The sequence below is a fragment of the Amphiura filiformis genome, chromosome 10, assembly GCF_039555335.1.
Source record: "Amphiura filiformis chromosome 10, Afil_fr2py, whole genome shotgun sequence".
Lineage (NCBI taxonomy): Eukaryota > Metazoa > Echinodermata > Ophiuroidea > Amphilepidida > Amphiuridae > Amphiura > Amphiura filiformis.
In genome coordinates, this window is record NC_092637.1 from 51,941,307 (window position 1) to 51,955,863 (window position 14,557).

Here is a 14,557-nt window from a genome sequence, read left to right on the forward strand (position 1 = left end):
CCAAGTTTCAAGAAAGGCCTCATGACCTTCCTGTTCCCACAATAATCTGATGGCTTTGTTTCAGTTTACTGTTTTATTTTGCCTTTCAAATGTTTTGTGTTCCATCTTGGCACCATGGTCTTTATGCAATGGTGCCCTATAAATGCCTTGTATGTATGTACATGTATGTATGTATGTATGTATGTATGTATGTAGCAAACGGCTGCATGCAATTTCGTTACAATTACATTTCAAGACACAGCCGGATCATGAATATCCTTGAAAAGGAAATTAAAAAATACAACAGGTGTGATATCTACCGTGAAAAGATCATCTCGGTGCCCTGGTCACGAATGAGCGATGATGAAATTGAATTCGCAAACATCTTTCAGGGCATTCAAGCAAGAAAACCAGACTTATTTCTCATTGATCACGAAAACATGAAGTGTTTCATTTTGGAAGTAACTTGTCCTTTCGATGCTTTCATTGAGGAAAGTTACAACACAAAGTTCCAGAAGTATACTCCTCTTTGTAACTTGCTCACATTGTGCGGATTTGATTGCAAAATCCTTGTCTTCGTGATTGGGTCACTCGGTCATATTCATCACTGTTTCAGAAGTGGGTTGAAGAAACTTGGCTTCCCTAAACGTGTTTCCAAGGCTGTTGCCAAGTATGCTTCTGTCAGTTCCATGATTGGAACCAACATCATTTGGAGACTGCGAAATAGGCTCGCCAAAATCAATTAATTCTTCCTGTTCATTTTCATGTTGTTTGTAATTTATTCATGTAATGATTTATAATGCCGCTTTGGTGGCCCAAATGTATTTGTTCATTATTGAATAAAAAATTTGTATATGTGATGCGATCAAGCAAAATCAGTCGGAACTCGGATATATTAAATTTTCAGTTTCTTATAGGATAGTAAAACGCATTTACAAAGCTGCATTTTGCAGAAAACTCCATTAAAATTGAACAACCAGTTCCAAAGATATTACCAATAACAGAGTTTCCAAAACAATAGGAAACAAAAGGAAATATTACCTTTGTTTAGCTATATCTCAAAATCAATATTCCCGAGTTCCGACTGATTTTGCTTGATCGCATCACATATATATGTTGTCAACCAGGATATCAAAAGTCACGTTCAAATGGTCCATGATAATTGATTACATCGTAAACCTCTATGATTAGCTTGTAGTTAGTACATGTACATTTAATCTGATAGCTTATTTACTTGCAGGTAAAAAGGTTGCATCTGATGTGTTGTCTGTTTACAGACACAACACTTTTCCTTGGCCACTTACTTTAATAGCAGCATCTGGTCTACCAGCAAACATTGTATCATTGCTATTACTTGGGGCTGTCTCTCGAAGATAGGCGATGGCGCTATCAGCTTTATAGTCACGCATCAGCATGAAGCCACCACTAGGTAAAAAGTAAAATTATGCAAAAAAATTGTCTAAAAATAGGGAAACATATTCAAATACATAAAAGGATGCTTTTTTTGCAAAATAAAACATTAATTAAGGGATTGGGTATGAACGTTTGGACAGTATTTATTGTGGGACATTAGAGCACATCAGACATATCGAATTGCATTCTGAATACGAAGAATGTCCTTCTGATATCAAATAATTAAGATTTTTTGAAATTCGCAATGCAATACACATTTTATGGCAAATGATTAAAAATTGATATTTTTGATATTTAACAATACTCGAAGTAAATTTAATAAATCTGATGATTTATACTTTAAGTGTATGTAGGTGGGATGAAAAGCCGACGATCAATTGAAAATTTTGACCTTTCATATTGAAGATATGGATTTTTTTCCAAAAAAAAAAAAAAAAAATTAGGTCTTTTGGGAAAAAATCCATATCTTCAATATGAAAGGTCAAAATTTTCAATTGATCGTCGGCTTTTCCTCCCACTACATACACTTTAAGAATATATCATTGGATTTATAAAATTTACTTCGAGGACTGTTATATATATCAACAATGTGAAATTTTATGACAAATTATTAAAATTTGTCATAAAATTGTATTATATCGTGAATTTCAAAATATGAAAATTATTTGATATCAGAAAGACATTCTTCGTATTCAGAATGCAATTCGATATGTCAGATGTGCTCTCATTTCCCACAAAAAATACTGTCGAAACGCTCAAAACGCTCATTCCAGATCCCTTAAGGTAATGGTCAGGAAGGGTTTCTGTCCATTTTAAGCTGAAATAACGAGGTAATGAGAAAGAAACCCAACTTGCTATTTTGGCCATTTACAACAAATAGTATGGAGTTCTATAGTGGACTTAATGTCATATCGAGGGTTTAGAACAAGAAAGCCATAACTCACATGAGCATAAAGTTGCCTTGCTTTTGTCCTCAAAAATCAATATTTCCTCCACAATGTCTTTTGTTTTCTATTGAATTTTGTCATGAATAATGGACTGTGTCTTCTATAGTGCCTTAGCGACTTTAAGCTCATTTTGTGGGAGCAGGTGAATGTGAGTTGAGGCTTTCTGTCTCTCAACCCTCGATATTATGACTTTATATACATATATGTCAATATTGCTCTGCTGGCCTACAAATTAACACAATGAATTTTGGCTGATACCATTTAGGAGTAAGTTGGGACAAGTATAAACATTATATTTATATAGCAAAATCTGCCAAAAATAATTTTTTTTATTTTTATTCCCGACTTTTTTTAAGGTACATGTATTTTGAGAAAAAAAGTCTGATTTTCGCCCAATTTTTCTGGAAAAAACTATAAAATTTTTTTTTTTTTTTTGAAATAAAAAAAATGTCCGCATTTCTTTTTGTCAAATCGTGTGATTTTTCAAATGCACGTGCGAGCTTTGAGACAATCATTTTTATTTGTTGACCTAATCACCTACCCTCCCAGGCCAGAAGCATGTCCCTGCACCACCCCAAGACATGTCAAGGCAGCTAATGCTGCATCCACAGCGGAGCCACCCTTCCCCTAATCACTCACCCTCCAAGACCAGAAGCATGTCCCTGCACCACCCCAAGACATATCAAGGCGGCTAATGCTGCATCCACAGCGGAGCCACCCTTCCCCTATTCACTCACCCTCCAAGACCAGAAGCATGTCCCTGCACCACCCCAAGACATATCAAGGCAGCTAATGCTGCATCCACAGCAGAGCCACCCTTCCCCTAATCACTCACCCTCCAAGACCAGAAGCATGTCCCTGCACCACCCCAAGACATATCACGGCGGCTAATGCTGCATCCACAGCGGAGCCACCCTTCCCCTAATCACTCACCCTCCAAGACCAGAAGCATGTCCCTGCACCACCCCAAGACATATCAAGGCAGCTACATATAATGCTGCATCCACAGCGGAGCCACCCTTCCCCTAATCACTCACCCTCCAAGACCAGAAGCATGTCCCTGCACCACCCCCAGACATATCAAAGCAGCTAATGCTGCATCCACAGCGGAACCACCCGTCCCCTTATCACTCACCCTCCAAGACCAGAAGCATGTCCCTGCACCACCCCCAGACATATCAAGGCAGCTAATGATGCATCCACAGCAGAGCCACCCTTCCCCTACAAGTAATCACTCACCCTCCAAGACCAGAAGCATGTCCCTGCACCACCATACTCGGCAGTGAGGTTTGACTCCCACCCTTTTTATTTTACCCCCACCCTTTTTATTGAGGCACCCTTTATACTGAAAATTCCTGACCCCCACGCTTTTTACTGAGGCACCCTTTATACTGAAAATTCTTGACCCCCACCAGTTTTTGCTTTTTCCGCTATTTGTAAACTGACAAAGTCACACACAATTTGGTTCGAAGTATCAAGTACGCCGAATTCTGCACCTATTTCACACGTGCGTGCGAGTCCGATGTTTTTCTCTCCATTAAGTTGATACATTACGTGAACAATGCAAATTATATATGAAAAACTACTACTGTACTCTAAAATAAGCATTTTAATGAATAACTGTACTTTTATGGCGTTCAAATGTTGTTCTTGTCATGAAACTTGACGTACGCTATGTTCAGCGACTATATCCTACTTCTTCTGTGCTGCTTCGCTCAATCAATTATGCATGATAATGACGTCACTCATATACGATCAATGTAAAGAAAAATAACACGTCATGGAAAATCGGACATTTGCATATGACGTAGGTGTTTTGGCAGGGCTTCCGGGGAGGATATTGTGTACATTGCACTGGATTCACGTAAACAAGCGCGAGCCTGCATCAAATGGAATTTTATGGTGATTTTTCTTGGAACTATGATTATTTTATCATTCAATAAAAATATACTGTAAGTTGGAAGAAGCACCACGCTTTTTATTTTAATCCCACGCTTTATATCAGTCCACGCTTTTCACCCAAAAGTTTAAACCCCACGCTTTTACCAATTTTCAGAATTTCGAACCGCACGCATTATAAAGCGTGGACTGCCGAGTGTGCCACCCCAGCCAAATCAAGCCAGCTAATGCTGCATCCACAGCAGAGCCACCCTTCCCCTAATCACTCACCCTCCAAGACCAGAAGCATGTCCCTGCACCACCCCAAAACATATCAAGGCTGCTAATGCTGCATCCACAGCGGATCCACCCTTCACCTGTAAGATAGATTTGCCAATCACCCTCCAAGACCAGAAGCATGTCCCTGCACCACCCCAGCCAAATCAAGCCAGCTAATGCTGCATCCACAGCGGAGCCACCCTTCCCCTAATCACTCACCCTCCAAGACCAGAAGCATGTCCCTGCACCACCCCCAGACATATCAAGGCAGCTAATGCTGCATCCACAGCAGAGCCACCCTTCCCCTACATGTAATCACTCACCCTCCAAGACCAGAAGCATGTCCCTGCACCACCCCAGCCAAATCAAGCCAGCTAATGCTGCATCCACAGCGGAGCCACCCTTCCCCTTATCACTCACCCTCCAAGACCAGAAGCATGTCCCTGCACCACCCCCAGACATATCAAGGCAGCAAATGCTGCATCCACAGCAGAGCCACCCTTCCCCTACATGTAATCACTCACCCTCCAAGACCAGAAGCATGTCCCTGCACCACCCCAGCCAAATCAAGCCAGCTAATGCTGCATCCACAGCGGAGCCACCCTTCCCCTAATCACTCACCCTCCAAGACCAGAAGCATGTCCCTGCACCACCCCAAGACATATCAAGGCAGCTAATGCTGCATCCACAGCGGATCCACCCTTCACCTGTAAGATAGATTTGCCAATCTCTGAGCAGTCTGCATTTGATGAGGCTACAGCTCCATGAGGTGTTATCTGTAGTATGAAAATAACAAAATAAAATAACAACATTGAACTAAAATATCCATAAAGTCCTGTAATTAGTTTTGTTTCATACATGTAGTTGACCCTCCCTCCACACTCTACCTTGATTTAAATAACTTGACCAGGCCAGGCATGCCACCAAATGGTATAATATATGTTGTCAATATCATTATAGAGCACACCAAAATCACCCTGATAAGGTAAGCTGACAATATTATTTATAAGGTTTCCTGCAGTAGAACGGACGCTACCATCTATTGTTTTTTATACCGCAGGTCACCCGACACAATTAGTTGTTATCAGCTAATCTGTTTTATCACCGAAAAGTGTGAGACTGATCAATAAACACCACCGCATCAACTCAATACGAAGCCTACATGCGTAAGCTTCCAGCACCGATCTATTTACATAGGCCTACCTAAAGTCACTGATTTGAAACTCTTATCTTAAATCATGTTTATATTGTTAATTAACATATAACTGGTAGGGGAAATGGCCTGGCGGGGTTGAAGCTTTTGGATTACAGCTTTTTCAAAGCCGATTGGGAGCCATTCTGGAAATAGGACTCATTTTAAAATCGCTGGTAAATTGGTAAAAATGGTTTAACCATAGACCCTGGGTATAACCTAGAAAGGTTTTCGATTTCAACACACCAATAAATGAGCCTAATAGTAACATAATTATAACATTCCTCATGGTAATGTTACATGGGTTATAGAACTGTTTTTATACCGCGAAAACTTCAGATAACTGTCCTGAAAACATCAGTCGCTCGTCGCATGCAATACACGGCATGACGGCAATCCCCTTTTCCGCATTAAAATATATGCACTATCGCCTCGTGTTTTCATACACCCCACTGCACGTGCGAATTGGCAATCTTTCCCAGTTTCGCGTTATTTTTGAACGGAGGGTGCAAGCATTCCCTGCATATTTTTTTTCTACGATATCAGAATCAGAAGTTATGCTGAAAAGTATAGTCCATTATAATAAATCTTCCCAAGAGAGAAAAAATCTGATTTTTATATAATTTTTATATGAGCTTAAACTCCTAAAAATGTACTTATTAAAAATTTTAATAGTATATTTGAAAACGCTTCAGCACAGAGTCGGGTTTCCCCTTTACATGATAAATGAAAACATTAGGCGATCTAAAACATGCTTCAAAGTCTTACTTTTTAATCGAGTCGTATCAATTTCATGTATATGATCAACCAAGCTTCATTAATAAAAATAAGTATAGTCCTGACGTTTGTGACAATGTACAGTATTTCAAATTCAAATTTTCCATTTTGTAGGTTGTCATGATCTGTTTGCCGATACACCTCCTGATTGAATCGCCGCCCCAATTAACATTGTTTGAGCATTCAATAGAATAATGAGATAATCTGTTAATTCTGTTTACCACTAAAGTGTGTGAATTGTTCTCGATTGACCGGGACCGGGACCGTGTTTACAACTCTATCCTAATTGCGAGATTAAATCAATTGCATGGGATTTGGCAGTTCACACATCGGATTTGGCAGCCGTGTTTACAACTCTATCCTAATTGCCAGATTAAATCAATTACATGGGATTTGGCAGTTCACACATCGGATTTGGCAGCCACAAGTCAATAATATTATAATAATCTGCATTGCATTTGCCACTTCGATTTTCGTTTAGTGCTGGCCAGTTAGGGCCTACTAGTGCCGCCCGTAAAGTAAAAATCACTAGCTACCGATACCATCAACAATAGCTGGTTAATACTGTAACAGTAAACAGTTATATTCATCCATTATCACACATTCACACACACTCCCTAGATGTTTATAGTTATATTGACCCATGATTTAAACCAGCGTAAACAATGAACATTGTTTATTCAATGTGCACTAGTGCAGAAGTCCGTCGTACTGCGGTGTACCGCGACTGGTGCCACTACTATTAGTGACCATTGATTTTATCGGAAATCTCAAGAGGTGCTAATTGCTACTTACAGAAGTGTGAAAAAATGGGATGAGGTATGCGCCCCATTTGCGGGATCCCGCTAAAAACTGCAGTGCGACTGGGTAGGCTTTATAAATAATATTGTCAGCTTACCTAAATTTTGTGACTAATTTTGCATTTTTCTCAAAAATATCTACACACTGGTAACAAAAGTTATGTATGTATATTACAGGGGCAGGAATCCAATTTCAGTGATTCAAGACAAGTGGATCATTAAGAAATGAGGTACATTCTAGCGGTACCTCTTTTCTTATCATACATGTAACGTACCGCTTGTCTTGTCCAGTGTAGTAACTGGATTCCTTGCCTTTATAATATATACATTTACTTTTGTTACCAGTGTGTTATTATTTTTTGAGAAAAATGCAAAAATAGTCACAAATTTTATATCAAGGGGTGTAGTACCACCAAATTGTCAAATCTTTTATGCTAGATTGTAAAAAAATGTCATTATTCTATTCAAAAAATTGGTTATTTTAATATGAACACCACCCTTATGTCTGTAGGTTGAGGTGGTTAGCACAACCCTTTAAATTGCACTGTTTTTGTGATATAGAAATGAATAGGGGTGTTGTAGCATTATATATCACCATTATGTCATTGTCTTCGGCAGTAAAAATGTTTAAAATTAGGAGTTTCACTACACTTCACCGATTATTTACGGGATTTTTTGTCAAACTTTTCTGAAAAACATGGAAAAATCATTTGCGATTTTGCACCTTGATGTAAACAACTTAAAATTTTGGGCAAGAAAAAGGTGATACTCTCTTTTTTAAAATCACACTATTTGTGCAGTAAAAAAGTAAAAACAAAGGTGGTGCCTCATTCATTACACCCAAATAATGTGTCCTCGCCCCTCGGCAGTAAAAGGGTTTAAATAATGGGACTGTGTCTCACCCATTATTTACATTTTTACTGCTTCGGATTATGTGGGTGTAAAGGAAGGGTATTACCTGGATTCATTTCTTAATTTAGGACACTCACTTGTGGATCTCCAATGAGAATAGTTACAACCAGCGCAATAAGGATAGCCACCGCAAATATAAGAGCAGACACAACAATGAACTTTAACCCATCAAATCCAAATATGGTTTCCTGGTGGTAGCTCGCATCACGTAGTGGCGCTGTTTCTATACCCGTCGAAGAATGTTTCTTGCTCTGAATTAAAGACTGCTTGTCTGAGGAAAACAAAATAGAAGAACACAAATAAAATATTGCATTTTGTGAAACAGGAACAAGATCTAGAGCTCTATACAAAATGTACAAATTCCTAATCCTTAATTAGTTGGCACTAGAGTACGATACAGAGCATATATCATGCTGAAATGATGAACATGGCTGCATGGGATCAATGATTTCCGATTGAACCAGTTCACTTCCAGGTTTTCCGATGTCATTTTCAACTGTTACCAATCGCGCATGGAACGTGGTATGCTTACTTACACAAGATAGCGTGGAAATTTCAGCATTTTTTAAACATCTTGGTTGAAAAAAATTTTGTGGGCGCGTTTAAGGGGGTACTACACCCCTCGATAAAATTGTGTCTATTTTTGCATTTTTCTCAAAAAATAATAACACAGTGGTAACAAAAGTTATGTATATTATAGGGGCAAGGAATCCAAAAATTACACTGGAATTTCAGTGACCCGAGACAAGCGGTTCATTATTTATGATAAGAAATGAGGTACCACTAGGATGTACCTCATTTCCTATCATATACTGAACGGCTTGTCTCGAGTCACTGAAATTTCAGTGTAGTTGATTCCTTGCCCCAACAATATACATAACTTTTGTTACCAGTGTATTATTATTTTTGAGAAAAATGCAAAAATAGTCACAATTTACCACAGGGTGTAGTACCCCTTAATTAGAAAGGAGTGACAAATACTGAGAAAATACATTCAATGGTAAAATATATATACATGGTGATTGGTGACCAATTAAAGTCTTGTCTTTGGCAATTTTTGTCTCAAAATGACTGACACCAACCTTTGTAACCAACAGCTTGTTCTCCCTCATCATATTCTACAGAAGCAGTCTGCAGATCATTCTTATCGCTGTACACTTCTGCTGTGGCCATTATGTCTATGAATATTTTTAATTAGATACTGGTATGTAAATTCTTCTGCAATTCTTCCGTGGTAGTCAAATCAATAACTGTATGGTATGCGCATAAATCATCCCAGTCTTAAGACTAGCATCTGAGGCGATAATGCTCTTACTGAATGTGATAAATGATGAAAAACAACCCACACACTACCGCGGCCTCAATATAATGTTCTGTATGCATGCAATTTCAAATGATTGGAATGGAATCTATACCAAACCAATTTTCTAGGATGCAGTAATAATAGTAATGAGGATAAAGTCCATGCACTGGACTCTCGTCCTGTTACGTGATGTATTGCGTAAATATACCATCCATCAATATGCCTTGAATTACAGCAAATACTATGCCAGAGCTGTAACAGCTAGTACATTGTAAATGGATCACAATGACATGGTTGTCAACACCACCATCGACAGCATCCAACCTATGAATATATACTCGTCACTAACTGAGTGCCTAATTTTATAACAAATGCTGTATTTCACAAAATCTATAGATCTGCTAGCTGATTGTCCCAGCAGCTATACGCTTGATGTCCCGCTACATGTACAGTACTTTAAATGCTTCAAAAATTTAATGCATATTCCTTCAATCCAATTGATCCAATAAGGCATAAAACTCAATACACATACACTGCAGTCACGGCAATATAGTGTAGGGTTCAGTATACAGTGTCTGTACAGAATGATCAAGCAGCACAAACAGGTTTCAAAACATCAGGTAAACCACTTGTCAAGAAGATCCAAACTGACACAGATCTCATTTGTACAACAATATTTCACCTTGTACAGGACAGATAAAATACATGTACACAATAACTCACTGTGCTGCATGCAGTACAGCAAACAGTGTATTTACCGAACAGTCCCATTTATATTCAGTGACCCATGACCAGCTGCTGAGCTGACAAGTAGGAGCTTTAGAAATATTGAAAGTGGTTTGGCAAGTGGGAATCATTAGGCTGGCAACCCAGGGATTGATCAGCTGATTATATTATTGCTTGAGAAATTTTCACTGTGCGTTTATTTTGTAGAACTTTCAATCTTCTTCTGTGCATGTGCAATTCTCTTCAACAATTCAATGATTTTTATAAACATAATTTTTCACCAGGTTCGCCGGCGCAAATAATAATGAGTTTTAGCCAAATTTAAATTTGTGTGTACTGTGTTTTAGATATAAATCTGAACTTTAATTGGCTTGAACTGTTGCAGTGTTTAAAATCTATACTGAATCAATTGAAAAACTTTGCTGCATATATTTGTGACGGGGAAAGTTGTTTGCTGCTAAAAAGAATCAACTGCACTTGCTGTTTTAGCAATTTATGATCATTTTAGTGTTGCCCATCAGAACAATAAAACACAAAGGAAGTTGAATTCTATAACTGTTCTCAAAATCAATATTACAGCGTGTATTATTAATTTATTAGCTGTATACATAGAATCAATACAGGGTGAGTCAAAATAGCCGCAGTCTGTGGCCGTCACGGACTTAGCGAGCGCGTAGCGCGAGACGTTCAATCGAGCGTCAGCAACCTCTCTGGATAGTATACTAATAGCAACAGAGCCCGAAAGTAGTGCTAAGTCAAAAGAGTGCAATAAGGCTAAGAAGCCATTATTTCAAAACCATGTTGAATCCAATTCTAGGTTACTTTCCTGAATGCACCTTGTACTGAAAGAAAACTCAGATGCATTTTAAAATGTAGAGTTGGAAGATTTTTCATTTTCTTTTCTTTTTATTTGCGCTGAAACAAATAATGGCCCTGGTCTTGAAATAAATCCTGTTTTAAATGTTAATTTTCACCTTCTTTTGTTTCAAAGAGGTTTATATTGTTAAGGGGGTACTACACCCATGTGGTAAATTTGTGACAATTTTTACATTTTTCTCAAAAAATAATTACACACTGGTAACAAAAGTTATGTATATTATTGGGGCAAGGAATCCAATTACTACACTGAAATGTCAGTGACTCAAGACAAGCGGTTCAGTATTATATGATAGGAAACGAGGTACATCCTAGCGGTACCTTATTTCTGGTCATAAATAACAAACCGCTTGTCTTGGGTCACTGAAATTCCAGTGTAGTAATTGGATTCTTTGCCCCTATAATATACATAACTTTTGTTACCACTGTGTTATTAGTTTTTGAGAAAAATGCAAAAATAGACACAAATTTATCGAGGGGTGTAGTACCCCCTTAAGTTTCAATAACAGGATCAAAAAACATATAGATTTATCTGTGGTTTTTTCAAATGTCAAAATGTGTGCAAATTGAAGTGGAGTTCATTATGATTAATGAAATATTCAGTATTTAAAGTTGGCTTGGGCATAGAGAACCTGAAGTTGGATTTTTTTCCTGGGTATGACTTAAAACATGTGTGAGAAAAATGGTGTAAAAGAAGGCCAAATCAAGTTTGAGTCAGTGTTGGATCTGCAGTGTTTGCAGGTGCGTAGTGGACAAAAAGTGAGTGATTGCATTTTTTTTAAAGGCTCGTAAAAATAACTATAGATGTGATTGAAATTTGTTCACAGATAGTGACTATTGAACGTAGCATTTATACGTTTCAACAACTGAAAACTAAATATAACCCAACATATAAACGTTTTTCTGTACAACATTTTGTGTTTGCTCCAAATGGACTTCTCTGTTTTTATTTTAACATTTACCATAATTTTAAAACAAAAATTGACAGCTGCCTTAGTGTCCGGTCACTAAAAAACCCACTTGAGAACACTAAGAGTGTCAATTCTAAAGCTGAATTTATACTCCCATCACTAATGAGTGACAGTGTGCACAAAATCGCCATTGTTTTTGTCCACCGAGCATACATGTATACATGCATTTCGCTTTTCCACATAATCGATAGCGATTGCGCAGCGCCTGATATAATTAGCATACACTCATGCAGTAGGTGGTGACGTAGGATTCAGTCTAGAACAGACGACGGTGGACTACATTATTCACTGTGGCAACAGCCAATATCGTAAACAAAACAGACAATAAGACGGCAACACTGCCTGGACATTGGACGCCCGTGCGAGTTGTGTTTTTAGCTCTATTGGCCCCAAGTTACAGAAAAAAAATGCACAAAATATATTTCTCAGTGAATGTATAAATTTTCACATAAAATAAATATTTTTGGATTCAAAATGAATGTGAAGAAAAAAAAAATTATAGCCGGGAGTGAGCGGGACTCGATCTCGGGACCCTATGCACCGCAGGCGACAACCGTTACCATTACACCACGCTAACCGTGATACACAATGGGGGAAATTTTAGGTATATCATAAACATAGCTTGCGTTATTCATACAAAACATTCAAAAAACAGTACTTATAATGAGGTTCACTGGCGAACCTCAACGGATTTAGACTGATAAAATAGTGCTTAAATAACATACGTAAAGTTTTGGAATAATTTGAGACATTTTTGTGTTTACGTGTAAAACCAATGACGACGTCAAAATTCAGCCAATCTTGGCCGGCCCCCCCTGGTCTAGAATGAGTATAAATAGAGTACACATAACTAGCCCCAACTCCATTCCTGCTTTTTGCCGAACGATGGAAGAAAGAAAGAAGATTTGAAGAGAAAACTTTCCAAGTTTTCTCTGTGCAGGGATTTGAATGAACCCTAAGATGCCAACCTGCAGACAGCGGGTAGCAAGCCATGCAGATGATGTGGCCAACATTTCTGTGCGTTCATAACTTGACAGGATTACACAGTCGATTGGCACCGTATCGTCTAGTAATTGAGACATACGGTAGTGACAAAAGGGCGTCACTGTGCCAAATATGGTGCAAAGTGACCCGGATGTCCATGGAAACTATGTACAGGTACAGCAAAATTTTCCTCCCAGCAAGAAGTTGGAAATCAGCAATCAACTGGATTCAGTTTCATGATCATGTGCCAGATCCAAGTGACTAGACACTAGTGTACAAGGTGCTACATATTACCCAAAGAAAATGTCAGACAGCGTTGACATTTTCACATACCTTCTCAGCATGTGCGGATTCAGTGGGGGCGGTGGGCCCCAGGCAGGCCCACACACCCTCCTCCCAAAAAAAGAGGAAAGGAGAGAAGAGAAGAGAAAGGGGGGAAAGGGAGAAAAAGAGTAATTTAGTAGGTTCATGCCTAAAAAACGCACAATCAGGGATAGCAAATAGAAGGCGGGTCCTCATCTTAAAAGATGTGAAAATTACTCTAGTCCCCCGATATGCAGGGTCAGTCACATTGCCACCAAAGTCGGTATTAAGACGGATTGACGACTCCATACTGACTTCATCAATCCATGCTTTAGTATAAATTGCGAGTCTCAAGTTTTGCAAATTGAGTTTGGGCCCTTTTTCTATTTAAGCAATTAATTTAAATACCGGTAGTGTAAAAATGATGCACCAAATGGCTTCCATTGGACCTTCATTTTGCACAATTTTCCAACTTAGGGGGGACGTCCCCCTTCCGTGTCCAATTCTGAAATTTCATTTTAGTTTTTCAAAATTATACAGGACTGGTGAGGGAGTCTAGCCCCTCCCGACTGCTCTAGATCCGCCACTGCTTCTCAGACCTGAGTGATATAATCGACATCCCAATCCCGGGTCCCAATGCACTGCAGCTAAACGGACATGAACAAGGCTTACGATTGGCTGATACGTTATGATCGCATGTGTATAAAATTAGTCTCAGGCCAGTATGTGGCTATCACAGGTTTGTTAGGATCGACGAGCGTCAGACCGACACAATCTGGTTGTGTAGGAGACTATCATTGTGACGCCCACGTTGGACCCCAGTTGGAGGAACCATTGGAGTACGGAAGAAATTAGTGCCGTACTATTACGCTGACTTTCGTATTCGGCGAGGAGGTCGAAATCGTTTTTTTGTTTACAAACAGAGAGGTAGACAAAAGGGCCTGTCAAAACTGTTCCGCTTGTCCAAATACTCGAGTATCAAAAGGATGGACCACAATAGAGTGAGTCAAGCAACATGAATAGGGGATTAAAAAACTGTGAAGTTCATGTAGGACCATGTGCTTCCTTTGTCCAATTTGCCATCAAGATTTCGAATGAAAACAGTTCAGACCCAGAACACGATCATGTCAGAAATTAATATTTTGTTCTGGGTCTGATTATTCGGACTAGGAAGAAATATTCATTAACTGAAGCAATGTGGCCATTTCTATGTTTGT

At 38.8% G+C, this 14,557-nt stretch overlaps 1 pseudogene; it reads right to left on the reverse strand.

The window, feature by feature from the left end:
* The window catches only part of LOC140163009 (uncharacterized), a 41,769-nt pseudogene that overhangs the window by 24,973 nt on the left and 2,239 nt on the right, over nucleotides 1-14,557 (reverse strand).